This window comes from Haemaphysalis longicornis, unplaced genomic scaffold, assembly GCF_048455015.1.
Source record: "Haemaphysalis longicornis isolate Haplotype H1 unplaced genomic scaffold, Haemaphysalis longicornis Haplotype H1 scaffold_8, whole genome shotgun sequence".
Classification (NCBI taxonomy): Eukaryota; Metazoa; Arthropoda; class Arachnida; order Ixodida; family Ixodidae; genus Haemaphysalis; species Haemaphysalis longicornis.
Window position 1 is genome coordinate 152,279,971 of NW_027526445.1, and position 27,737 is coordinate 152,307,707.

Here is a 27,737-nt window from a genome sequence, read left to right on the forward strand (position 1 = left end):
CGGCGGGTGAGCTAAGCCTCGCCAGTCATAGCTGCTACAACGCCTCGCCCGTCGGCTTTGTCGACGCATCAGCTCGAGGCTATTCACCCGTTCAAGAAATGGAGACCATTGGAGACATCGACCCGGCAGCGATGTCCGACCCGATATGGCGGTGGTTCACCAAAAAAAGTGGGCTTAAAGGGTGTCGAGCAAGCGGCCACCACGCAGGAGCTCAACCGGTGCACAGTCAAGGACTCCCCACCAAAGAAAGGCAAGGGCGCGCAAAAGCGCAAGTTTCCGGCTATTCTTCTCACAATAATACCGCGAAAAACAATGTGCACGATATTGTTTGTGATAAACGTAGAAGAGGCTACGCTCGTGCATTGGTAGGCTCAACTTCATCCCCTGTATGTTACTTCATGGGATATTATGACTGCCTATTTAGAAACAAGTGTGATTTTGAATTTGCCATAACAACAGCGCCTTGTGAATGACGAAGCCTGGATGTAATTTAGTTGCGGTGCTTGAAATTGAGATTAGCTACACTTGGGATATGACTCATTTGGGTAAACATAATCGCCAGCATCCTAGCAAACACGGATTTCGTCGGGTTTTTCTTGCTCAACGCAGTTTGTTGTGTTCACGGACGATTTGGCTCTAGCAATAGATAAGCTTAAAGTAGCTGACTATTTTCTTGTGCGGCAAAAAAAGCATTTGACGGTTTTTCATATCACCTTCTTCTTAGTACATTGCGGGCAATAAACTGAATAAATCGGTTATTGCAGGGATAGCCGAGTATATCTTTCTAAGACAGCAGCTGGTCACTCTCGATGGTTGTTCGTCCGGATATGTTCCCGCGACCTCAGCAATTCCCCAAGGCTCAGTCGCGAGGGCGCTTTTGTTTGTGTGGCCTCAAATCTTTGTTAAAAATGTTCGCGAATGACTGTGTAATATACAGGACTATAGCGAATGAACGTGATTCCGAATACATGCAGCATGATTCACATTAATAACGTCCTGGTGTGCTGATTCACAAAAGTCGTTGAATCTTAAAAATTGTGTAACGTCAACTTTACAAGAAAACCTTCAGTTTAATTGAATGCGTATGCAGTACATTACACTGCTTTAAGAACGGCTGGGGAATATAAATAACGAGGAGTTTATTTAAAGAGTTGTTGCAGAAATAGGCACGTTCACAACATAAAAGTTACGGCTGCACGTGTTTTTGGCTTTCCGAGATAACATTTCAGCGAACCTCCACCTAACTTAAAAGAACAACCGTATTTCACTCATGTGCGCTCAATGTAGGAGTACGCATGTGTTTTCTGGGATCCCTACAGCAAAGAGCTGGTTGATACGCTCGAAAACATACAGAATAGGTCAGTATGATTCATATTAGGTACTGGCGCTGTCAACTTAGGATTAGGGAAAGTAAAAGTAAACTTACATGGTAAGACGGGATGGATCATAGACGAAACCTGAGGTTGAAATGTTTTCGTAATATCTATCATTCGAAAACTCGAATAGAAGGCGAGAAGTATATCCAAGCGCCATTCTACATATCCCAAAGTGGGATCGCTAGCTTGAAGCAAATTATTAACTTTCATTTAAGGTGACGCCTTGCGCGATTCATTTTATTTTAGATCAAGATGGGAGTGTAATTATCTTCCACGTATGGTTTTATCCACTGTTTATACCGACGATTTTCACTCGCTTTGTAGAATTATTTTGTTATTCGGTCTCATATTTGATGCTTAGTGTTATGTATGTCCCTGCTGTAATGCATGCAAGGGCAAGCAGGTATCAAATAAATAAATAAATAACTAAACAAATCAATAAACAAACAAACAAACAAATAAATAAATAAGCATATAAATAAAAAATAAATAAAGAAAGAATTAAATAAATAAACTTGCTGAGCCGCAAGTTCGCCTCCGACGGGTTGAGAACCCTACGCATTCAAACTTGACCAATGAAACATTTATTGCTTTATTCGTTGCAGTATGCAAGGTTTGCTGTATGAATACTACAATTGCTAAGTTATTTGTTTGAAAGAAAATATGAAGCTCTTGTTTTACGCCTTTCCTTGCGTGAACACAGACGGATACAACTGCAGCCATCTGAAGGGCGTCATTCGCAACACGTCTAGAATTTTCTTAACGTAGTAACACTTTAGAGGAAAATTAAGTTCTTTTGGACTATTAAGAAGTGTGCACGTAACTCATGAAAACAACATACGAAATATATTGAAACTGAAAGTACTTCTTTGATCTCTTCTAGGATCAGCCCTGTGAAAGATCATCAGATAAGCTGAACCAGTAGAAAATTTCTTTGCAAGAAAAATGGGCAAATACTGGACATACATTTTGTGCGAAGTAAATTATATTGAATGCTGCTGAGTGTTTTGTGGAGTACCGAACCGCTTCGTAAAGGCATTCACACCGGTTTTATATACAAAAAACTGGTCAAGCAGCTGTTGGAAAAATCGTTGATTTAGTCAGAGCATGAAAGTATTGTCTTAACAGAAATTGCCTAAAAGCGGCACTTTCATCTTTGTGAAATTCAACCCACTAAAGTATGCGCCTTCCGCCCCCCCACCCCCCCATCCGTCCTTGTTTATTACAGGTAAGCCGCCCCACAGAAGATAACGGGACCTGGACAATAAATCTATTCCAGCTCTGCAAAGAAATGAATACTTGCTGTATTCGACAGTAAAAGAGGCACAACAATGAAAAGAACGACCATTTCAGAGCACTGTTGAATAAACTAATTTTGGTGTAAACTGACGCTGATAATTAAGTCAGGCTGCGCTGAAGGCTGCACGGCTGGTGGTTGCGCGCGGGATCACTTTGATGTGGGTGCAGTGCACCCAAGATGGTAGGTTTGTGCTGCTGGGCAGCGCGATTGAGTCATCTGCTTGCGCTGCATACAGTGGTCGTCCACCGGCCTCAGTACAATTAACGTACTGTGGCTGAACTACACTGCCCATAGCACGGCGGAATTTCCGACAGTTTTAGTGCGGCTGGAGTCCGACGACCGCATATCGGCTGTCCTCCGGTGGCCGTACTTCGGCCGCACACGGGTGGCTTTGGGATTGCCGGAGCCCTACGGCTGGAATCTGGCCGCATGAACGTAAGCCGGTCGACTGGCCGACGTACACTGGCCATTGGACAGTGATGGGAGTACGGCTGTACACGGCCAAAAGGCCCACATTTGAACACGGGCCGAACATGGTTGCCGGAGAAAGGCCGGGCAGAAAATCACCGGCCAAAGTACACCGGCTTGAGTAAGGCCCGGCGCGGCGCATGGAAAAAATCATATCAAAATAAAAAGGCCATAGGGCCTTCATATTTCAATACAAGACCACTTATATTTCCTTTTAAAAAATGGCTGGCGACTACGATACATCCTAAGGCGATATTTGGGCACAGCTGTTCGGGCAGCTCGTTTAGCAGCAGCGGCAGACGACGCAGTTCCACCAGTTGCGTCGCTCATTGCTCAGTAAGAACTGGCTGAGAGCGGATGGGCGCGTTCCACAACAGCCGCTGCAGATGCGCACGACCGGTTGCGTCACTCGCAGTTCAGCATTCATTCCCGGTGGCTCCAGTGCGCTGGGGAAGAACTCACTCGTGGGTTCTCTCGACGGTGAGCCTCTCCGGCGGTGGCGCGAGGTGCGTCTCAGGAAGGGACCGCGAACTGCGTCTTAGGCTGCGTTCAGGCTGTTGCCGTAAGTGTCGTAATATCTTTAAATAAAGACTTCTTTTGACGTCTCAGCCAACCGAAGTGCGTGAAAGAAACGCCGTTTTTTTTTACGTCCATAGCGCATGATACGGCTGTTACGTCAGTACGAACATAGCATTAAGCAAACGCACATCAATGTCACGCAAACGCTCCCCTCACGTTTTCGCCAAGCGTCGGGAGCCTCGTGCGGGCACAACATACTGCCCCTTCCCTTCCCTCACCGCACACTGTCGGAGAGCGCTGGCTCGCGCCGCCTTGGCGAACCGCCCTCCCCTAACAATTTCGCGACCTTCTCCTCCTTTGCTTTCTTTCACTCGTCGGTCTTCCCATCGTTCGCCCGGTCACGACGATGCCGACGCGGCTGAGCCCAGAGACGGGAGCCAGAGGGCTGCGCCCCAAAATGTCTTCCCAGCAATTCATTTGTGTTAAGAGGTGAAGCAGACTTTAAGGGGATCGTGGTAAGCTTGATCTATGTAAGATGGCATTCCCATATCGAGAGTTGCACTGTGCATCACGTCAATCTGCGGAGCGATTGCCATTGCAGAAAGTGCATCCAACGCATGTTTAATTGAAACTGTACCAAAACAAATTATATCACAAGTAGCCGCTGAGACGACTCTAACACAACTCCGCGTTTTATATAGTTTTCAAAATTACGTGGTTTACAGCGTAGGTATAAATAGTCTGGAATTCTCGCCCGCTGTCAATACATAAGGGATTCTACGGGTGGAAAACGGACAGCACCTTGTTTGCCCGCCGGAAAAAAACTACTTCGTCAAAAGTTCGTTCAGTTAATTAACCAGGAACTATGCTCAATCGCAAATTACAAACATGTTTTGCTTCGTGCACCTTTTGGACTACGACCCAGTCAAAGCTCACGTTGAGGCTCGGCACCGCAGCTTTGCTGGTCATCTTTCTTCACAGAGTGGAAGGGCACTGAATTTTTTAATTTCCTGTCACACAAATCAAGCAGCCATGCACCCTCAGTAAAAAAATAACTTTGTGCTGCATAGTCAGCGCACACACGGTGCGTGGACGACAGACGAGTCCGGCGCTGGGGAATTAACCGTTTATTCGTCCGAAAACAGAGTATTTAAGCATAGTCAAGGCAGAGTTAGGAGAAGGAAAGGGCGAGAAAGACACATGACGCTTAGTTGAGGCATCACACGCCTGGCACAGGCGGCGGGAGATAACACAACTCGACAATTTACTACTTGTGTATTGATGTTTTGCCTCTTGTATGCGTAATGTTTTCTTTCTGCTGAACAATGTTGCTGGAAAGTATGAACGTCGCCACCAGATTTAGTCGTTTGGAAATGTTTACTTCTCGTTCAATAACTCCTGCATTCCTTGGCGAGATGGCTCGAGGGACAGATAGACAGACAGACAGACAGACAGACAGACAGACAGACAGACAGACAGACAGACATTTTCGAGTTCAACTAGTCCAAAAAAGGCTGTCGTCTTTAAAATACGAGGGCGGTAGAGCAAGACCACAGGATGCTCGCTAGACTTCCTTTCTAGCGTACTGTGGGCCTCCTTCTCCGTCTTCATCTTTGTGAAACGTATACATCCGGAGTCGGCCCTTCACTGACTGACGCCTCTTTCAACCAGTGTTGTTTCACTAAGTACAGCATGAGCTGAACTGCACGTCTTTTCTCCATTTACATGCTCGCACGTTGTCTACCATAATGTTTACTACATTTCTGAACTCACGCGGGCGCGTTTTATTCGCGCAATTTTTTTTTTTTTGCGCTGAGCTTTTGAGGATGATTATCACATGGCACGAGGCTGCTTCAAGCAACCGTTTGCACGCCGGAAATATAGGGTCTCCTGCACGGTACGCGAGCAGTTTAAAATTCTTGTGGAAATACATGGGAAAATCGATCGCCGGATCGCGTGCCGTGCAGTACGCAGACGATCCAGGACTGATTGTCGAGAATACCCACTGTTTTAGTGGTTTTGATTGGTTGTGGGGTTTAACGCGCCGACGCAACGCAGGCGATGAGGCGCGCCGTAGTGGAGGGCTCCGGATTAATTTTGACCACCTGGGGATCTTTAACTTGGGCCGAAATCTCGCACACACGGGCGTTTTTGCTTTTCGCCTCCATCAGAAAAGCGGCCGCCGCGGCCGGGAATCCAACCCGTGACCTCGTGCTCAGCAGCGCAACGCCTTAGCCACTGAGCCACGACGGCGGGTTGTTTTACAGGTGACGTCACATATAGATTTGCTTGTTCTCGCTATACCTTATGAAACAAGAAATTACACCATCTTTTGGTAGGGGAACCCAGTATGAGAAGCAGCTAGGGGGTCGACTGAAGTTCCCATTAGTTTTTAGTTTGTCGTTTCCGTTGACGTTCAGCTTCGCGTGCCTTCGTTGTATCAGTAGCTTCTTGACGTAGTTTTAATGAGTGAAGGACATAAGGTGCGTTCGTAGCACATGCTCCCGTCTCGGTTTGTAGCGCAGTGGAAAGAGCGCCACGTACCTCCCGTTGCGGCCAGAGAGCCGTGGGATCGAATCCGGGCGCCGCTTAACAATTTGTTTTTATATTGACCTGCGCTGACGTCGACCCATGAGATGCTTCGCATCTAAAATAACCGTTAAATAAATTCTAATCTCGGTGTAATACTAGCTGGTAAGGATAATGAATAAAACGATACACATAGGAGCGCGAGTACGCAGAAAAACACAAAGAAGGTACAAGTTAACCACACAGCTTGTATCTGGAAAATCCTAAGCACCAACCACAGCGAGTCATAATTGCATGCAGTAACACCTCTCCTGGTGTACTGAGCCGCTCAGTTTTGTATTGAGTTCTATACGCGCACCACCAAATATTGAAGAGCAACTCGGCAAGTTGTGTCCTTCAGTTCGTTGTGCCAGTTAATTGAGCTTGGCTTAATCAACTTCTATCCGTAGTAAATAAATACCGCAATCTTAATATTTAGTACGCGAACTCTTCACAGTGCAAAACAATTATCACTCAGAAAACGTCTCTTAAAATGTTTCCGTATCCTTTTGATGCTAATCATCTGGACCAGAAGTAAGCGGAAGATCTCTGCGAGTTTTATTGAAGTTTTGCAATGAATATAAATATCACATTGATCGGAATTTAAGGGGAACATGGCAGCATCTCCACTCCGTGGATGATGGCTAGGGTGCGGGGTACGGGGACTCGAAATGACATCCAAGTTGCTACCCGAGTGGCATCCATTTTGCGCCCCAACCGTCATTCGATTTGAGCCGTGAGTTGCACCTTGATTATTCCATAAATGAAACTGCAACTCATGGCTCAAATCGAATTTCGCTTTATTTTTGCTTGATGGTGGTGTGCGCACGCATGGACGCGGACGGACATTGGGAGGTTCTAAGGTACTCCGCAGCGTTACAGGTGAGGGAGTAAGCCGTTTGATTCCCGGGTACTGACTCACGGGCGTAGCCAAATCATTCTACTTCGGGCCACCGCAGTGGAAGGACGTAGGGTCATGTGCTCCCAAGAAGCGGCAATTGCGGCGCAGTAAAGCCGCGGAAACAGGATGGAAGTTAGCGATAAGGAAGAGTACCAATATTTTGCCCTCTCTGACAACCAGACGGATCGTTTCGAACACAGTTTTTCTACACTTTTCGAGTGGAAGACTTCAGGGACATGCTGGCCAAGTGTGGTATGCTTTCCGATGTAGTTGCCTTGGGGGCATACCAGTTAAACCACATATGGGCTGTCACGTTCAACAGCCCCGAGGCGACGAAAAGGATGGCAGCAGCCGGCGAGGTGCAAGTGAAGGGAAGACGCTGCCTAGTCATCGACCCGCAACACCAGGACGTAAAGTTAAAGCTTCATTGGCTGCTGTACGGCGTCGCAAACGACGACATTCGTGCGGCGTTTGCGGCGTTCGGCAAGAATTACCAAGGAACGCTGGCGCGTACAGGGCGGGAGTGACAAGGGTTCTACGACTCGCACCGTGCTTCTCAAGCTGAAGTCCGGGTTGAAGGTGGACGATCTCCCCCCCCCCCCCCCCCAGATTCGAGTTGCAGGTGAACTGGCCCTTGTTGTGGCCCCTGGGCGTCCCATGCAGTGCCTACGCTGCCACACCACCGGCCACGTTCGCCGAGACTGTAAAGTGCCGCGCTGCTCCATTTGCCGACGCTTCGGACACGAAGACGAACAGTGCGTTAAGACGTATGCAAAGGTGACGGGGGCCGTGGGGTGCGACGACGCGTCTGATCTCCTCATGGGCACAGCGGAAGCAGAAGAAGCGGCAGAAGGCGCGGGGGAGGCGTTGTCACCGGAAGTGGCGCCGGCGTCTCTTGAACATAGTGACCAAGGTTCCCAGGACTCAAACCACGGCGGGCAACCAACCATGGAGTTCCCACCCTTGCCTGATGCGCAGGGGAAAGGTGGCGACGACCACTTCGAGGACGACGCACCGGAGGGGATGGAAGGCGACCAGCAGAGAACGAACAGCGTCTCCTCTGCCAGTATCTCAATGCCACTGCTAAGCGGTCCCGGGAAGAGACCGGTCACAAGCAGGAGGCAGAAGGCGGCAGCGGAAACGGAGAACCACCTCAAAAGGCAGCTGTGGTGCGGCGTTCGACCTTGCGACAGCGTCCAGGCGTACAGCCTGGCCGCAAGCCGCCGGACACGACGCAGGGGCAACCACAGCCATCTTTAGGCCCAATCGCGGACGGACACACCTAGGGACGTGGAGACGGGAACGGTAAGCGCCATGCTCCCGGTTTCTAGCCGCCAACTCCCTTCTTAAATGCCCTCTGACAGACCTTTGACCTTTGCTACGCTAAATGTGCGGGGGTTTGCAGCCAAGAGAAAGCAATGTCAGGTGTACCGCCTGCTTACAGAGCAGGACCTAAACGTACTGGCAGTGCAGGAGACAAAAGTCGAGGGGGAGGACGAGACCGGGAGCATGGTGCAGAGGTTCACGGCTAGGTACTGTGCGTGTATTAGTCATGCAGTTGGACACTCCGGTGGCTGCCTGCGTTTTGTGAAAAAGCGGTTAGGTCTATGCCGATAAAATGTCCAATCGTGTTGATCTGGTCGCTTGGTTGTGTGCGATTTCACATTTAATAACGTCGAATGGCGGGTCATTTGTGTGTATGCGCCTAATGGGGGGGAGGACAGACGGATTTTTTCCCAAAATATCCGGCAGTACCTCACTATCGAGAGGCAAGTTATCTTGATGGGGGACTTTAACTGTGTGTTATCTCCGCAGGATAAAACGAGCAGTAGTCCTTATAAGGACGCAAGCACCGAATTGCTGGTAGAAATTGTTGATGAATTTGGTTTATTAGGCGTGGCGGAATGCCTCGAGAGTGGTCGAGACGTGAGTTTCACCCACTTTCAGGGTACCAGTCACGCGAGGCTGGACAGAATATACACGTCACTTGATTTAATTCCGAAATTCCAAGGTAACAGAGTACACCCAATGACGTTTTCTGACCACTGCATGGTTAAGTGTAGCGTTGGGCCAAGGAGGCAAGGAACTGCTTTCTCGTGGAACCTTTGGAAATTAAATGCTAAACTCCTAAACGACGAAATGTTCATTGATGCAGTTAAGAAAAAAATAGAAGAGATAGAAAATGAAGACAGTAAAATTGGGCAACAACACGAAGAAAAAATCAAGGAAAGGACATTACGCGACAATTTAAAGTAAATAACTTTGGAAGAAGGAAAAACGCCTGGGTTGTTTATAGAGGACATACGCAAACTCAAACAGAAACTAGAGATACTAGACGAAGAACGCTACTGCGGGGCACTCGTTCGAGCGAGAGCCGAGCGATTAGTAGTGGGAGAGACGCCAACCAAACGGGCGCTTGGAATCGAAAAGGCGGGTGCTCGACGAAATACGATCGACAAAATCAAATGGAATGGACGCGCGTCAACCGATATAGACGACATCCACCAGTTTTTCTTTCAATATTATCAGTCTTTGTTTGCGTACCGACCGCATAATGTGGAAGGCTTTATAAAAGAGTACCTCAGCCGTATGCCTAGCCTTGAGGATGAAATTAAAGATAATTTAGAACAGCCCATATCTGTCGCAGAAATCAAGTCAGCAATTGATAATTTAAACCCAGGGAAGTCGCGCGGTCCTGACGGCTTAAGCGCGGCCTCTTATAGGTACTTCAAAGAGGACGTATCACCGGTTTCAATGGCAATGTTTTCAGAAGCATTTCGTTTGAAATACCTTCCACCGTCGTTTTCGTCTTCCCACACGGTTCTCATACCGAAAACAGAAGAAACTGAAAAACTAAAGTTCGTAACGGCGTACCGGCCAATCGCTTGGTCGAACGTTGATTACAAAATATTGATGAAGGTGCTAACGCAGAGGTTACAAACTGTTATCACAGTTCTTGTAGGGCCCCACCAGACGTGCGTCATCAAAGGTCGCACAATCACAACGAATATACACACGGCGAGATGTGTGCTTAAGTGCTGCGACGCCGCTGGAGGCGCCGTCGCGCTTCTCCAGCTTGACCTTGAAAAGGCGTTTGATTGCGTGTCCCATGATATTCTGTTTTCTGTTCTTGACCATGTAAATGTGGGATCTGTCATTAGTGAGGGTGTTGGCCAGGCGTGTCGACGGTGCACCACGCGGTTGATCGTAAATAATTCACTGGGAGCGCCCATTAGCGTGCAACGTTCGGTGCGTCAGGGTTGCCCCCTCAGCCCTCTGCTTTTTTGTATTTACATAGAAACGTTGTGTTTAACCATCATACAAAACAACCAGGTTCCAGGATATCGTGTACACTCTTCTGAAGTCAAGCTTCTCGCTTATGCTGATGACGTTGCAGTTTTCTGTTCAGACAAGGAAAGTGTCACTCTTGTCGTACAAATCGTGAAACGGTTCGGTGTTGCAACAGGTAGCTTTGTAAACTGGGGAAAGTGTGTGGGATTCTGGCATGGTGATTGGCTGACAACCCCAGCCATTTTCACCAATGTCACTCGGGTCACCCATCCAGCGAAATACTTGGGTATTCCACTGGAGGTTTACAGAGACAGCGACCCCTACTGGCGTGCGCAAGCTCAGGAGCTGCGTGAGAAAGCGTGTAAATGGAGAGCCAATGGTTTGTCTATGTTTGCTAGGGCAACTGTGGTCAACATTTTTCTGGCTAGCAAATTATGGTATGTTATGCAGGCGCTGCATTGTTCTCCGGTGAATATACAACGACTTCACCACGTGTTCGCTGTATTTGTGTGGGCTTCTACTTGGGAGAGGACCAGTCGAATGAATTTGTTTCGACGAACCCGCGATGGTGGCTTAGGGCTGGCGCACCTTTTTGTAAGACAGCTTGTGAATCGATTTTTGTTTTTGCGGGACGTTCAAGACCCTTTTCTGCGCACAGTACTTCAAGTGCGGCTAATGCGGGCTTTGCCAGAATTCGTAGCTTCTACGAGTAGTATGACAGGGGGCATCTATGGATACTTTAAAGAGATTGTTGTGTCATCCCGTTTTTTGTTTGCTCGATTTTCGATGCACTACTTGGCTAATGTCACGCGGAAAAAATTATATCAGGATGTATTCGATGTGGTCATACCTGTACCAATGTATAGAGTTTTATACTGTGCAGGCCCAGGACAAGATGTTCTAAAAAGGGTTAAGCGAATGGAAGTATCACCAGGAGTGAAGTCTTTCTTCTTTAAACTACACACGGGCACGCTTTCAGTTGCAACATAGATGGAGGGTAAGGGGATTTCTATGCCATGGGGAACTGACTGCTCTATTTGCAAACAACCGGAAACGGCGGAGCATGTCTTTCTCCATTGTTGGGCAGCAGTGTTTCTATAGGATGACCTCCAAAGGACACTGCGAAAGGTGTTTCCACTGAACCCCCATGGAATACGGTTTTTATGTATGGAGAGAGATGATGGGGTGCCGTACGATCTCGTCATGTTGTCGGGCCTGCAGAGTATTTGGCGGTCGCGCATGGCATGGCTCAACTGTGATGTTGACTCGCGGCCGACGCCACGATATTTCCGCGAAACTGTTTCCAAGTTCATTGAAATTCAGAGGGCGAAGTTTTCTGTTCATGAGTGGTTGCCAAGGGTGGAACCCCTCGCCAAGCTTAGGAAACTTTAAATGACAACGCCAGTCCACCATGGCATGGTGGCCTTTTTGTAGATTGTGTCTTTTCTATAGTACCTTTATGTTGTGTTGCACTGTCGAAGACCGGCAATAAAGAAAAAAAAACGTCGTAGCCAAATGCGCAAGGCAACTGAAACTTACTCTGGCTGGTCTACCAGACACAGGCTCGAATCGTGCCGGTGCCTATGTGATTTTTTGCGGTTGTTTCAGCGACAAAAAAGTGGCCGAGGGCTAATTTTTAACTGCGAAGTTTCCTAGAAAGCTGTACATCACATTTCCCTACGTGGTGGATTTCGAGGTTTCCTTCGCGAGAATGTCTCATGTAACTCATGCTCCGTACAGCGTCTCCTGTCGTGAAAATTCCCACAATATTGTACAGCGCGAGCCGCATAGGCGACGCACTCTTCAACGACGCAACGCCGCAGCGAATACCAAGATTTCCAACGCGACTACATCCCGACGCCCCGACTTAACCCTGACGCGACTCCTAAAACGACAACAGCCAGTTTCGCGACATGACAAACCCAAAATTAAAAACTCCCGGGCCATCCTCACTGACGTGAAACCTGGGGAGGGGCGAAGCAAGCAGTATATAAGTATGTTCTTGGCGCCTTGGCGTTTTTGCCCACGGAGATGAAGCCGTTGGGGGTAGAGGCCTTCGCCCTGCAGTGGGCCTGAGCATGATGATGATGATGATGATATTGATAAAACTCCGTGTATCTCTTTTTAGTGCCATACCCCGAATGCTAGGCTTACATTTTTCCAGGGCCAATTTAAGGGGCTGTGCACGAAAAGATATATCAAGGCCCTATGTCTGTTAATTACCAGCTTTCTGTCGCGCTAAGCAAATTTGAAATATCGAGGGGTACAGACGGGGTTTTACGTGGAATCCGCATACAAATGACTGAAAAAATTACCGCCTCGATCAGTGTCTTCTCTTCTCGACGAGTGACTGCACTTGGCAAAAATACAAAACCAAATGTGAATGCTTCACGGTCGAATAAGTTAAGGAGGAGGAGGTAAACTTTATTTAGTCAAGCTATGTTACGGGGACGTGGAGGCCGCTGGCTTTAGCCTGGCGGCCACAATGGCAGCCCGATTCGTCAGGGAGGCTTGAACCTCCGGATCAGAGCTGCCCAGCGCCCATTCCCAGTGCTCGTCGCAGGTGATGGAGGGAAAAGGATCATTGGGACAAGCCCACATGGTGTGGGATAAGGTGGCAGGAATGCCGCATGATGGGCAGTTCGGAGAGGGAAATAAGGACGGATGAATGCGATGGAGCAGCGCGCGACAGGGTAGGCTCCCTGTCTGCAGAAGGCGCCACGTGCGTTCTTGCACGTTGTCGAGACTGACGTGAGCGGGTGCACGCGTTATCATTGGCGTCCTTGTAGAGATAACGGTGTTCTGTGGAGATTATTCTATGAATAGGCAGGCTGTATCTTGGTGCGGCGAACGCTCGATGCGCCTTCCTTTCGTGGTGGCTGGGACTGAGCGGTAAACTCCGCGTTGTCGTAGTGACACCAGACGCCGCGTAATTTTAGCCCGGAATAGATGGAGCGTTAATGCGACGAATAGTCGACGAACTTCGCCCGGCGGCGTCCGCTGGACGCCCGGCGGCGGAAAAACATCGTCCGCCGCCGATCTAGCCGGGGCAGAAAAAGTTCGTCGCCGTCGACGGCAGCGGCAAAGCGATGCCAAACATGGCGGCGCCCTCTCCGCCCGCTTCACAGCGATAACAGCTTCGTGCTAATCCCTCAATGCGATATCGTGTTCTAAACCGTTTACTTCGAATTAAATTTGTCCACTCTTGCCCTCACATCAATTTTCAAGTGACAAATAGCCTTCTTTCTTCAGATAGAAGGGCATTTTTCTAGCTGTTAAGCCTGACGCAGTAGCGTTTGTCGTCGTCATAGCAACGGTCTCGCGAGATGTGGCAAGACAAAAACATTAAAAACTTCTTCTACACAACATTTTACGCCTTTCTAGAGGGTTTTGCAACTAAAAAGCAATAATAATAGTCTTGACGGCTTTTTTTTGCTTCTCGTGTGTTTCACTTCAATGTATTTGCCTCGTCTAGCCACACTGACAGCAGCGCAGTGGCGAGGCGGCGGCGGCCGCCGTACTTTGCTACATGTAGCGCAGTCCGACGAACATTCGGCGTCGTGACGCGGCTGGTCTTACGCCGCGCGAACTTCGTCGTGAAAGATCGCTCCATGTATTCTAGCCTTCCGAGTAACGTCGCTCGCCGATCGCGGCGGCGAAGGTGCTACAGTGGCGCCTCCAGACGAGACCATGGACTGCTTATCAGGCATGCATTTCCCCATACGATCCCTCCTCTCCATCCAGTTCTCTCTCCTGCAGCTGTCACGCCCTTTCGTCAGCGCTCCACGAAGACGAGAATAAAAAAAAAGAAAAAAAGAACGAATGGCTAGTGCAGGATACCCGTCACGGCACGCGCATTCCGGTTATGAAAGCCTGCCACGCTGGTTTCCTTGCTCGGGCGCAGCGCTGCGACCTCGCTGTTCGCGACAGTTGCCCCTACCACACTTCAAGTATTTCACAGGCCGCTTGGAAGGGTGAAAGATCCTTAGCAAAATAGCGAAATGTACATCTTCAAAGCATATCAACAAATTTACGTCGAGCCTGCCGAAATTCCGAAGACGGCCTTTATTAAACCCTCCTACGATGGGCCGTGTACTGTGCACCAAAGAAGACGTTGTTATGACTCACTGGCGCCATGTTTGCGCGGGTCAGTCGCCCGCCGGTCGACCACCCCACCGCTTGTCGACGGAAACGAAAGGAGGCCGACAAGACACCGCGGCGGCCACTGATTGACAGCGGCTTTTGAGCGGCGTTGAGTGTTGTTGCCCCAAAAGGGATTAAGGAGCCACGGGTATTCCCCCGGCCTGAGCAACTGAACGCGTGTGCGCGTGAAAGCCCAGACGGCGACGACCGGACAATGGGACCCCGTGGCGGCGGCAGCACAGCGAAGAAGGCAGTGGCGATGGTCAAGCCATTAACCCTTCCCGGAGTGATTCCACGAACCTTGTTAATCTGTGCTGTTAGGCTCCCTGGGAACGCAGCGCGCGGCAGACACCAAAAGAATACGCGGCGCCCGCGCGTCTTCCGTTCTTCCCCTCTGATACAGGCTCCCGACGAGTGGCAAGTGTGTGTGTGCGTGTGCTGTGCATCTGCCGTCATACCTGAAAGGCGTGTCCCTACCCGAGGGCGGTGCTTCACAGCGAGGAACGTACACATCACCATTGGTCCGCATTGTTTTGTATGGGGATCCCTAACCTAGGGAACTAGGGATCGGGGGTCAACAAAAAGGGCGTGCTGCGGCCCGCCAAGATCTGTCTTCTGTCTTCATCTCGACAACTCACTGTAAAAATGTAAATAAACCCGTTGAGTTTGCTCTAAGCTCTCCCCTAGTCCTGGCTCGACGAAGCGACGGCGACCGGCCCCACTACCAGCAGACTGCGGTCGCTACAACTCGCTACAAGACGCAACAACGTTAAAGTCCACCACCATCTTGTTGAATGACCGCGAAGGAGACGTCTCGTTACAGCGCCACAAACCGGCCTACCTCGAGGCGCCACCCAACGAACTCCGTTCAGAAGTTACAGACATAACTTATCATCAGCGTACCTCCAAGACTAACGCACTTCTAATTGATTGTAGGGTTTAACGCGCCGACGCAGCGCATGCGATGAGGCGCGCCGTAGTGGAAGGCTCCGGATTAATTTCGACCACCTGGGGATCTTTAACGTGCACCAAAATTTCGTGCAAACGGGCGTTTTTGCTTTTCGCCTCCATCAGAAAAGCGGCTGCCGCGGCCGGGAATCGAACCCACCACCTTGGGCTCAGCAGCGCAGCGCCTTAGCCACTGAGCCGCGGCGGTGGGTCTACTGACACACTTCCACACTTCTACCTTGCTCTCGTGTGCAATGCGAAATTTCCTCTAAGCAAGAAGTAGGGGGGGGGGGTTCCATGAAGTGCTTTTGCATCGGCGCTTTTAACCGGCGCCTTGGTGCCGGCTGCGAATGATGAGAAGAAAACAACAAGCCCGGGCCATCTCCACTGACGTGGAACCTGGGGAGGGGTGAAGCATGCAGTGCATGAGTGTATCCTTGGCGCGTTCGCGTTTTTGCCGACAGAGTTGAAACCATTGGGGGTGCAGGTATTCACCTTTGCTGTAAAAGTTGGGTGTTTCTGATGCACAAATCTCTCTACCATGAGGCGTAAACGAGTTTCCCGGTGTTTTAGTACCGTGACTACATGAAACGACGATTACGAAGACGAAGACAGGAAACGCCAACAGCCGCAGCCCCTAACGGTCTTCGCCCCTAAAAGAACGAGTGGCGCGTGCTGTATCACTGCAATTACGATACGTTCGTGAAGTTAAGCTCAAACGACCGCCAGTACACGTGTTTGGTGTTTGGGCTCACGTGTGGTTTCTCGAGACAAATATATATATATATATATTCCACCAAAATTCCTCTCCAGTTCACGTGCGTTCGCGCCTGAAGTGGGGAGCACAGACGCCGAGTTCGTGAAGCCCGTTGCCGCGGTCATAGGCCGTGGTTTCTAGCGCGTGCTAACGCGGACCACTTTGAAGGGATGTGAAAGGCTCCGGACGAAACAGTCCGTACCTGCCAGTCATGACGAACTTTGAGCGGCAAGTTCTGAAATCCATGTGAATTGCAGCAGCCGGGTCTCCGACGAACGGAGAGGGGCCGCCATGCAGCTCTGCTGTTTCTCCGGCCTTGCACCACTATAGTGCAAGCTGCGCCCCCCCTTTTTTTTTAAATTAAACCACCGAAAAAGAACAAGAAAGAGTCAGCTATTTCTTTAGAAAATTCTTGATTAATTCGAATTCCTGTTCATTTTATCACACATCAAACTGGTTTTGATCATATCTGTAACGCTTGCCAGTTTCTACAAGGTCATTCCAGAGCTTGTCCCGGACACCTAGTGGGATGAATCACGCTTTGGAGCCAAATTACGCCTTTCAGAAGATTGCTTAATGTATTTCAGACCCGTGGATGAATGAACCATCGCCTCATGTATTTTTACAATGCCAAACGCATCACGCGCTTCCCAATGGGAGTGAGTGGTACGCCTGCAGTGCCCACATGTCGCAATGTGGGACCGCGAGCTGAACCGGGACACGCAACCGTAACTAAATTCGAGAGCGGCTTGTGCCTAATTGCCAAGGCAACCGAAGTTAGAGACTGTCAAAGTAATGGCGCTCGCGCCAGCGCTAGAAAGCTCAGAGTCGCGGCGGAGCATGTTTTGCACGTTGCCGCTCTCCACCACGCGCCGCCCCAAGCTGAACTGGATAGATGACTGAAGCGTTGGGAAGGCTACCGATTGTGGGAGAGTGACCGGACTAGAAGGAGAGGGCTTGGTTGGTCGGTCCGGGATGATGTGTTTGCCATTGTGGAAATACAGGAGGCGATGAATGAACACACCCGGGCATACCCGGGTTCTACGTTAGTGTGCAGTGTGGTAAGGCCTGGTGTTGTATAATTGATGAAAAGGCAGCGGGAAGGACCAATTTTGCCATACGTGGAGCACTAGTTGCTCAGAAAATAGTCCCTATCTAACGAATAAAGCACGCAAAGGACGATATGCCTGACCCTCCAAGGCAACAGGAAAAAGCATGCGTTGCGAGGCCGACCAAATGTGATAAGCGGTGGGAGGGTGGGCGATAAGCTCACGCAACGTGGCATTTTGCCAGACAATCGGCGATGACAACGTCAGGAGTTATCTCTTGTGGCATTTATAAGTCTTCTTTAAGATAAATGGCGCTGATAAGGTACACAATAGGCGGGTTTGCTAAGAGCCTGAAAGTTGCCTCGATAAGCGACACGCAATCCTTCATGCCAAAGAAAAACTTGGCCGCGTATCGCCTTGCTTTACTGCAAGTTTCGTCAAAAGACGATAAAAAAGCTATCGTCTTTCGCGTCACGTGTCTTTCGTCTGTCGTCTTTCGTCTATCGCGTGTACGAGTCGCAAACATTAGCAGTGCCGCCGTGCAGCTTAACTGTCAAGGATGGCAAAATCAGGCAACGAAAACTGCACCTCCCCCCTTTCCCGGTCCCTGTTTGGCGCTGTAAGCGTTTCGCGGCGGTCGCTTGCAAAGGGGTCACGGTGAAGAGGGAAAAACGAGGGGGTGAGGGCCCGGCGGGAAACGCGGCCGCAGTTGCTCTTCTCCTATGGCACTTGTTGACTGCCGCAGTTATTTTTGTTGACGCGGCCTGTGAACGCGTGGCGGGTTCATTGCGCGTGCTCCCTTCCAGTTAATTTAGGGGAGAGGCGGTGGAGGCTGCTACCAATGCACGCACTAGGCGTACTGAAATCCCTCTTTTTCGGTTTTCAGAAGCTTCCGTTGACGCATGTCGCGCTGTTAGTCGTTTTGTGAGCCGAACCGCTCATTTCAACAGTCGCAGTTAATTTACGTAACTCGCGTCAAACCGACTACGTGGTTTGTAACGTTTGTCTCACCGAAATTGTCCGCACCATTTCGCTGTGAGTATTCAAGCGAAAATTTGGCTGATGTACGTGCGCCCATGGCATATGGTTTTATTAGGTTCCCGTTACGAAAAATTTTGCTCAGGTTCGCTAGTAATATGGTCTCGTCTAGTGCTATTTACAAGTGAGCATATAGCCCCACCGTACAGGTGCGGCGGTCGAATTTGCCCCATCAATGCAAATAAAATATTCGAGTACACCAAAGCAAGCTTGTGAGTTGTGAATCGGACATCATAATATCCAGTTGAACACGTGCGACTCCTTGTTTAGCCTCACATATTTTATTGAAGAGCTCTGCCATCTTGCCGCTGGAGGAGCGTTTTGCTTTTGAATGGCTTTACTTTCGAGTGGCAACCCCAATCGCCGCTTCTCCTTTATGCCACCGTGTAATGACGACGCTGATGATGATGGTGAATTTCGGTGGTTGTTATTCCCCTAACTTCACTGCTGTTTACAGGCGGGCGCCCACCCCTCGCTAGATGCTACTGTCGAGATCAAGCTTGCACTGTGGGAGGCCTCGTGAAGGAATCGTTTTGAAGTGATGAACGCCAACGCCAGACGTCGGGATTGTCGCTTAAGCTCATGTCTTGGAACATCTCGTAAAACATGTCGATTGCACATAACGACGCCACCACTTTTTTTGATCGATCGCTGTCAGCTTGATCCGCACTGCTCGAGATAAGAGCTGCAGATTTTCACGGTGCAACCAACCAACCAACCCAGCAATACAGTGACGTCAGTGCAAGCTAACACGCCTCCGAAAAACGCGTCTGCAAACTTTGTTCTCGAGTGCACGAAGCACGGCAGCGCAGTTCGGCACTGCTGGAACGGCCGGCAAGCACCGGCAGCAACTGGGTGCCCTGCGGCCCTCGACTGCGAGCGATGATTTGGTGCGGCATGATTTGGTGCGGCCGTCTCGATGGGAAAAGGAGAGTAGTCTCCGCGGCGCCGTGTGCCTGCCAAGTTGCGGCACGTCTGGCGCGGGCTGTTTGACCGCGACGCGAATCCGGGCCCACAGTCGGCGCGTCGCCAGGTGCAGCTAATTTGTATCGGGCGCTCTGGTTAACCGCACATCAACGCACACTAAAATTAGTGATTAAGGTCAGACCCGTATGGGTTTTGACCATGCTGTTAACGGAAATAGACAGAACGACGCGTAGCGCCCCTGTCCTGTCCCTTTCTCGCGGCGAGAACTCCCTGTTTGGCTTCTCGCGTGGTAGCCGGTTTTCGTCTTTCTGATTATCTGTTACTTTGCGGGCTGGCGGCGCTTGCGAGGGGTATGGTTGCGCAATGTTCGCAGAATGCGGAACAGTGGCGGCAGCGTCTCTTTCAGCTGCTTTAAAGACGACAGCTTTTCTTTGGCCACTTGAGCGCGACAATGTTGGCCTGTCAGTCTGTCTGTCTGTGTCTGTCATAAAGATAATTTATTATTGCAACTTAATATCACGCCCTGCTGTATACATGGGAGTTACTGGAACCATGCTGGTACCATGCTTCCTATTTATCAGCTTTGTTCAACAAAAATAAAACATTAGGGATATTTGAACCCAGACATAAATACGAAAGTGATATGCTACAACCCCGCGCGCTTCGAAAACACATGGAGTCTGGGGAGTTCTTATTTACAGACATGAATTACACACGGAACCATAGCCATACAAGCTTGGCTAACAGCCGTGCGCTTTCTTACGCTACCAGCGTCGACAGTGCATTATTTATATGTACAGTGGAGCACACAACGATTAAAACGTTGCCGCGCTTTCGAGCTATTACGGGAACTGTACGTGATGAAAGTAAGAAAAAAAATAAACACCAGAGAACGGCGCCAAAAATGCATCTGAAGTGCGATTTTTTTTCCCTCTTCGCTGAGCCGCCTCGCTGGTGCGGCGCCACCGGGAGCGCGAGCGTGAAAGTAAAAAGAAAGAGTGTGCAACCGGCGGCACAAGGCGGCGAAAAATCTGCTTTTTTTGTTTGTTTGTTTGTTTTGCTGACCTCAGTTAACCCACGCCATCGACCAATGAGAGGCATCCCATTGCCTGTTGCCCTCAGCTCCTTTCCTGGCACCGTGATAGCATCCCTGGAGAGAAAGAAAGAAGCGACGCGCCACCCTGACGCCTTTCCCTGCGTCCCGATACACACGACGGACCGAGTCCGCGGTCCAATCGGTCACGTGTTAAGACGTCACGGTCCGGCACGGTCCGATCCAAAGCAGAGCGCAGCCACACGACGGGCCGGCTGAGCGGACCGCGAATGGCCGACCGTCTGAACTCACAAGCCAGAAGGTTGAACACAGGCGCCGTTTGGCCGCGACAACATGTCGTAACGCACAAGCCTGCACGAAACCTTTCATCCCCACAATAACGGCCACCCGCATGCGAGCCGGGCGGGCGTGCTCACGCAGCCGCCGCCGTCGTTCGCATGATCGAAGGCGACACGACGAGCGGCGACGGCGGGGCGACCCGGGCTGCATACGTCTCGTCACCGCTCGCTGGAACCGAACTCTTCCCTAAATTGAGGTCCACATGCGGGAAACAAAGTGATAATCATAGCTAACATCGCACTAGTAAGAGTCATAGGACTCGCAAGAAAAAGCGCGAATGAAGTATGCGTCGCGATTGTAAGCCTAGCCCGTCGCTTATCCAACCGCGGGTGATTGACAGGCTCCTTCGAGCGCTTCGAAACGGCCGCGCTGCCCGCGCTGTTCTCTATTGCCGCAACTGCATGCGGCTCCGCCCGCGCGACGCGGCCGCTGTCAGACTGCGTCGAGACTGCGGACCGAAAAGCCTCGGCGAATATTTCGACCGCGAAGGCCGCGGTCCTGCGCGGTCCAATGGCGGTCCGCGCGAACTGGTGACGTCCTATCACATGATGTGCGGACCGCGGTCCAAATAATCGTTTTGGTCCGCCGTGTGGATCGGCGAACACGCAAGCCTTAGCCAAGAGGTAAACACATCAGGGAGGGAGTACTTGTGGTGGTTGCGCCGTGAAACTTTCAACTTCGCGCTGCGTAGCGCGAGGTATTGCAGTGTCACCCGTTCCTCTTTCGCCCGTTCCTCTTTCGTGCTGTCCCGGCACCGGTCCACGCAACCAATGACATCGCATCCGGATGTTTAGATATGGCCCCGACAAGTGAGCAAGACTCACGGCGCCCGAAATGCACCATACGTGCCGAACGACCGCACACGAATTATAGGGGAGTTTCCTAAAGAAAACGAGACGCACAGCGCACGAAACGCACCAGAGGTGACGAACGACATCCAACTTGAAGCAGTCGAGCTGACCACGGCGAACGAAATGCACAGCGCACGAAACCCCGCCAAGCCAGCACACACGGAAAAAACTGCTATTCGCGACATCCTCCGCTCGCGCTGCTGCTATCCCGGCTTGGCCAGCGAATGTTACAACCTCAGAAATCACGTGGCCACAAGCAACAAAAGACCCAGCGCACGCGGTTCAACCCTACCGGAACGTAGGAGCTCTCCAACACCCGCTGCTCAAGCCCGAGTCCAGCGGACGAACGACATAACACTCGTTCAGGTAGGTCCGTCAACGAGCAACGACACGGCCAGCGCATGCGGCATGTCCGAGCCAGAACGAACAAGATCCCCGGCATCCGCGCTCCGACCGAGACTCACACGGTAAACACTTTTTCGTACAAGAGGACGCAACCGCAAGCAAGCGGACTCGGGACCAACGGAGCCTGCTTGTATGGGAGAGATAGCGATTATAGCATTCTCGAAACAACGGGCAAAAGACGAGGGCTTGAGCGACGACACGGACACAGCAAAAACGACAACGAATGAACCCGATCCAGACGAAGGCATCGAATTCCCTAACAATGAAGTCACGCTTGCGACGCCAAGGAATGTGGGACCGAACGGACGGCACGAACTACGCCCTCTTCCCCAGCACAACGGTTTCACTTCCGAAACAACCACGGCAACTGCGAGCACGGAGCCGCAAAGACTTTGACCGTACAGCCATGCCACCCTACGAAAATGCCACGCTACCGCAAACTAAAGGAAAAGCCAATCGGCTCTCGCACCGTACGCAATGCACACGTCAATTCAAGTAACGTCCTCAACACGCCGAACTATGCCATCCCTACACAGCGCAGCTCGCCACCGGACAAACCGGACGTCTACGCCCCCACATGCATCAAGCACGCGACGAGCTACATGAACACAATCGCCGACGGAAGCGGCGCGACTAACGCAACGCCTAAACACTGTCAAGTTCAGGTCTGACGAAGTGAATCCCACGGCACACACACAATAAAAGAAAGCAGATTTGAAATTCACCGAAGCTCCACGAGACGAACACCCTCTTAACGAAGTTTCTAGTATCCGGAACAACAAAAAACAAACGCCAGCATCGAGCAACTGTGAATAAGCGGACAGTGATCTGAATACGAACGGACGTTAATCTACGGAAACGCTTCATTGTGCCTGGGGGGCAGGCACAGTTCGGATTTGGAGCACGATTAGGAGAGCATCAGCGCTCCCGGAAACGAAAACGGACGACAAAAGCTGCCACGCGAAGACACGCAGAAAACCGCAGTTTACGGCCACGGCCGCACCGACAAGCCCCGAGCTCCCCTGAGCCCGATCCGGTGTTTTTAAAGCAAAGCTTTTTACCTCTACCCCCCAAGGGTTCTTTCGCGACCGTTGGTGCCACCAGAAAACTCCAGTGAACAAATAAAAGAATATATCGGCACCGCCGGGAATCGAACCTGCAACTAATGGACTAACAAAGCGAGAGCTCGTTGTCTTACAGATTAAGCTACGAGCCCACGCGAAGACAGGGAAGACAGGTGGTGTACTCACCAAGCCCATCTATGGGTTTACCCTCTGCGTTCTCGCTGAATGCCACGTGATAGCGTCAGGCGACCTATCGTTTCGCCGTGCCCTCCGCCCCCGGTACGTCTAGCGGCCTTGCGCGTGGGCTAGGAGTTCCGAAAAGTAAAGGAAGCTCATACCAATGCATGGCACCTCACTTCTAGTACGCCAATGTGCTAAAGCCTGTGGCCTCCAGTGTTCACGTAAAAAATCACAGTTCCTTTCGTCCGCCTTCACGCCAAACCAAGGAATACGTTCAAATACTCCTTATGGCCAGGCCACCACTCCAAGCCCCTGCATCAAGATCATGGCCCTACATCTCGAGGTTAACACCAAGGGTGACGTCCCCTTGCAGCGCCTCAAAAACAGCATTAATCAAATCATACACATGATCGGGCGAGTTGCCACCAAGAAGCGAGGCCTAAAAGAATCCAGTACCTTTCGATTAATTGAAGCTTTTGTCTTCTCGAGAGTCGCTTACGTCAACCCCCTGTCTTCTTCTCGACAAGGAAGACAAAGAGATGCTTTATATAATGATTAGAAAGGCGGTCGAGCAGGCCATTGGTCTTCTCATGAGTGCGTCCACACAGAGGCTGCTTAGCACGGGGCTCCACAACACGGTGGAAGAGCTGATAGAAGGCCATCTTTCTAACCAGAAGGTCCGACTCATAAGTGCGGTGGGTAACCGCATGATTCACCAGATTGGCTGCGCAGCCCAGAATGTCACTCCGCTGGACGTACTCCCAGACTGTTGGCGACTAAAACTAAAGACGTTCCCTTTCCTTAGAAATATGGACCCCTCACATGACGAGGGTCACCGAAAAGCACGGGTTCAAGCGCTAAACATCACCCTCGATGGGGATCATGCAGTTATCTACACAGACGCCTCCAAACATCGAGGGCAGCAATACGCCATCATCGTGGCTACCTGCAGAACCAACCTCCTTGCGTGTACCTCGCTTAGGACCCAAGAAATGACGGCAGCAGAAGAGGCAGCCATCACCTTTGCTCTCACGCAACCAGGGGTTCGGAGGGTAGTCACGGATTCCCAGCAAGCCTACTGGAATTACCAGTCGGGTTGGGTGTCCTGACCTGCACTGTGCGTGCTAAAAAACCACTCCCCAAACGGTTCCATTCAGCTCATCTGGACACCCCCATACGTTTCAATGGAGGGCAACAAATACGCCCACCCAACAAGCCTGTGCTTTTACCTCCCGTGCTATGGAGCTGCACGAAGACAGTCACCCGCTTGTTACGTTCGGGGAGATAACCCAGAATTATCGCCTTCTGAAACAGACCGCACCATCGCCTTACCCTGACCTTTCCAGAGAACAACAAACTACCCTACGGCTCATACAATCCGGGCTCCTTCCAACAGCCTACGCGTCTTCACTTAATGTATCTGAATCGCTACGACGCTGAATATAAATTTTGCTCAGAAGTAGGAACACTCCGCCCCGTAATCGGGGTGTGCGACTTTAGCCCTGAGCACACTCCTCTCTTTCCGTCAACTACCCAACAAGAGCAATGGGAGATGCCGCTCTCCAGGACCTCTCTACCTACCCAGCTTCAGCGGGTGGACAGAACACAGGCCGCGCGGAGTGCATATGAGCCCCACAGAAGAAGGAATCACTCCCCAGGGTTGCACTCTGGGCCGTTCAGAAATCTGAACAGAAGTATTTCTTCCTCCTCCTGCTCCTTCTCTGCCGCAAATCTCGTCGCCTTCGTCCGCAGCGCAGAGACAGAGAAGTCAGATCGTCTAACACCGGGTTGGAGCTTACTTAAATTCTATAAATGAAGTTTCCACTCTTGTGCTACACCTATACAACTCAACCAAACACCGTTCATGCATTGATATAACCTTACCAAGAATTTCTCTTTGAAGTAATAAATGGTGTGGTTAAGTGCATTTCACTTCTCTGTGGTTTTACTATTTGTAGAGAGAAGTGAGTGAATTTAAGTGACGTCGCATGGGTAATCGTTATGATTGCCGTTTACAGCTTTGCTTTCTAACCACATTCATGGGGTAGATTGGCGCGATTTTTTCTAATGAATTAAACATTTTATTTTTTTTTCTATTTAGTCTTTCATTCGAGATACGACCTAGCTAACAGTGCAGATAAGTTGATTATTCGTGAGTATTACATATTGAGTACTCATGAGTGCAGAATGAGTAGTACTCAAGATTGCAGAATGAGTAGCACTCATGAGTACAGAAGATTGAGTACTCATGAGTACAGATTGAGCACTCATGAGTACAGAGTGAGTACTCATGAGTACAGATTGAGCACGAATACTCTTGAGGACAAATGAGTTTTAGTACAAGTGAGTATGATTACAAATGAGTATTTAATGGGTGAGTACGAGTGAGTTTGTGAACAGGCAAGCTTTTTGAGTCCGAGTTTGATTGAGTACAGCGTGAATGAAAAAAATTGTGATTGAGTTTGAGTGAATTCTTTCTGTTTTGCCGACCTATGCTGCCGACCCAGCCATGTAATGCGCTCTCTTCTTGAAAGAGGTGCACTTATAAATGTATTGATTGTACGCCTGGTTTTTGTTATGTCACAACCAAATTCCTCGCGACGGACAAAATTTTCGCGTTGAGGTAGCCAAAGAAAGAAAATCGTGTTTAAAAAAATTAGAGCCGTTTCACTCAATGTGAAAGCTGTCGAAAGTGCAGAGCAGTGATTCGGTATAATGGACTGTAACGCCATTATCCGCTCACGGCTAACACTGAATGCAATTGAATTTCCTGCCTTCGCGGCGGCCCTGCATGAGGTGGCCAACAGCGAACGGACGTGTTTTGCATGGGCTCCAGAGTTTTACTCAGAAGTGCTGTATTTCGTTCCTTGAACCAAAGCGGATATCAGGGTCATCGACAGCTAGGCTTCGTGCACCGGAGGACACTATTTCACTTCTCCGTGAGTGCTTATTCAGCCAACTTACGGCAGCTTTGAACCACGGCAAGCTAAGCCTCGTCCCAGCGGGACTAGGCTTAACAACGGGTACAACCAATGCCAGGTACGACCGCCGACGCACAGGACCACCCCGCCGTGCTCCCGAGCACAGACGCAAGTCAAACAGAGGACAACTTGATGCATCAAGACCCAACTGAAGGCGAATATGATGAAACTGCGACAGATTCAAGCTCAAACGTCTATTCGATCGAAGTCGTCACCCGAGCCCAGCTGCGACGCGAGCGGAAGCCCAACCCAGCGGTAGGCCTAACGGCTGAGTCGACAGCCACGAAGCCCTCGCTTACACCCAAGTTTGCTCCATGGCCAGCTCCCCTTCCCAGGGACGATTACAAGCTCGTTTTGCGACCACAGGGTGGCCTCAAGATAGCGGAATTAGACCTAGCCGAGGTCTCGCTCGCCTTGCTGAGCGCGATTCAGTCCACCTGGCGCCAAACCAACCTGCGAGTCCGCTATGACATGGTGCAGAACACCGCTACAATCAGCACCCCGTCGGCAGAAGCAGCAAAAGCATTGAGTCAGGTGAAGCAGATCCGAATCAATAACGTCACCTACCCAGTGCACCTCTACAAACTCGCCCCAGATCACTCAGTCAAGGGCATCATAAGAGGGGCACCCCTCCGTTTCTCAGTGCGGGAATTGTTAGACAACATGTACGTGCCCAACCACGAGATCTACGCATGCAGAAGTCTGTGAAATTCAAACATCGTCGTAGTCAAGTTTGCAGGTAACAAGGTCCCCTATTATGTAACCCTCTTCGGCTAGGATTACCCGTGCTCCTTGTACAAGAAGACTGCGCCTGCGTGTGACGCATGCCATGAGCTCGGACATACGGCGACGGCATGCCCTCAGCCCAATACACGTGTGTGCCACCAGTGGGGGGTCAGAGACCCGAAACCCGGACATGACTGCAAGGCCCTCTTACGGCTACCAAGGGCTGCCCGAAGCGCTCCCGGGAGAGAGAGAGAGATCACTTTATTGAGCTTTAACCGGGTTCACGGGAGCGGTGTGGCCGTCGGTTTGAGGCCGGCGGCGACGTTGTCAGCGCGGGGGACCAGATGTATCTGGACCTCTGGGTCCGAGCTGCCCAGCGCTCCCTCCCACTGCTCGTCACTAACTATGGAGGGAAAGGGATCTTGAGGGCAGGCCCACATAGAGTGGACCAGTGTGGCTGGGTCCTCACAGAGTGGACAGTTTGGCGAGGGGAATTGCGAGGGGTGAATGCGATGCAGTAGTGCTCGGCAGGCCAAAGAGTTTGTCTGCAGGAGTCGCCATAAGCGCTCCCGATGGTTGGTTATCGCAGGGTGGGCAGGAGGGTACCGATGGCGAGAGAGGCGGTAATGCGTGGTTATATCGTGGTACGTGATTAACTGATCCCTGGCTGACCTGGTGCCGTGGTAGAGGACGAGGCTGGCACCGGCACGGATGGTCAATTCTCGTGCGGCATTGTGCGCTGCCTCATTGCCCCCCAAACCAGTGTGCGCCGGGGTCGAGACGATGTCTACCAGGGAGGACGGGGGATTTCGAAGGAGAATTTTGGACGCCGCGGACGATATGCACCCGCGG

The 27,737-nt window shown here is 50.7% G+C and overlaps 1 protein-coding gene across 1 annotated transcript in view; it reads right to left on the bottom strand.

Moving 5' to 3' along the window:
* LOC144148527 (uncharacterized) overlaps positions 1-27,737 on the bottom strand; it is a gene marked incomplete at its 5' end in the record, with an annotated part of 188,863 nt that overhangs the window by 116,536 nt on the left and 44,590 nt on the right. The gene's annotated exons all lie outside the window — the stretch shown is intronic.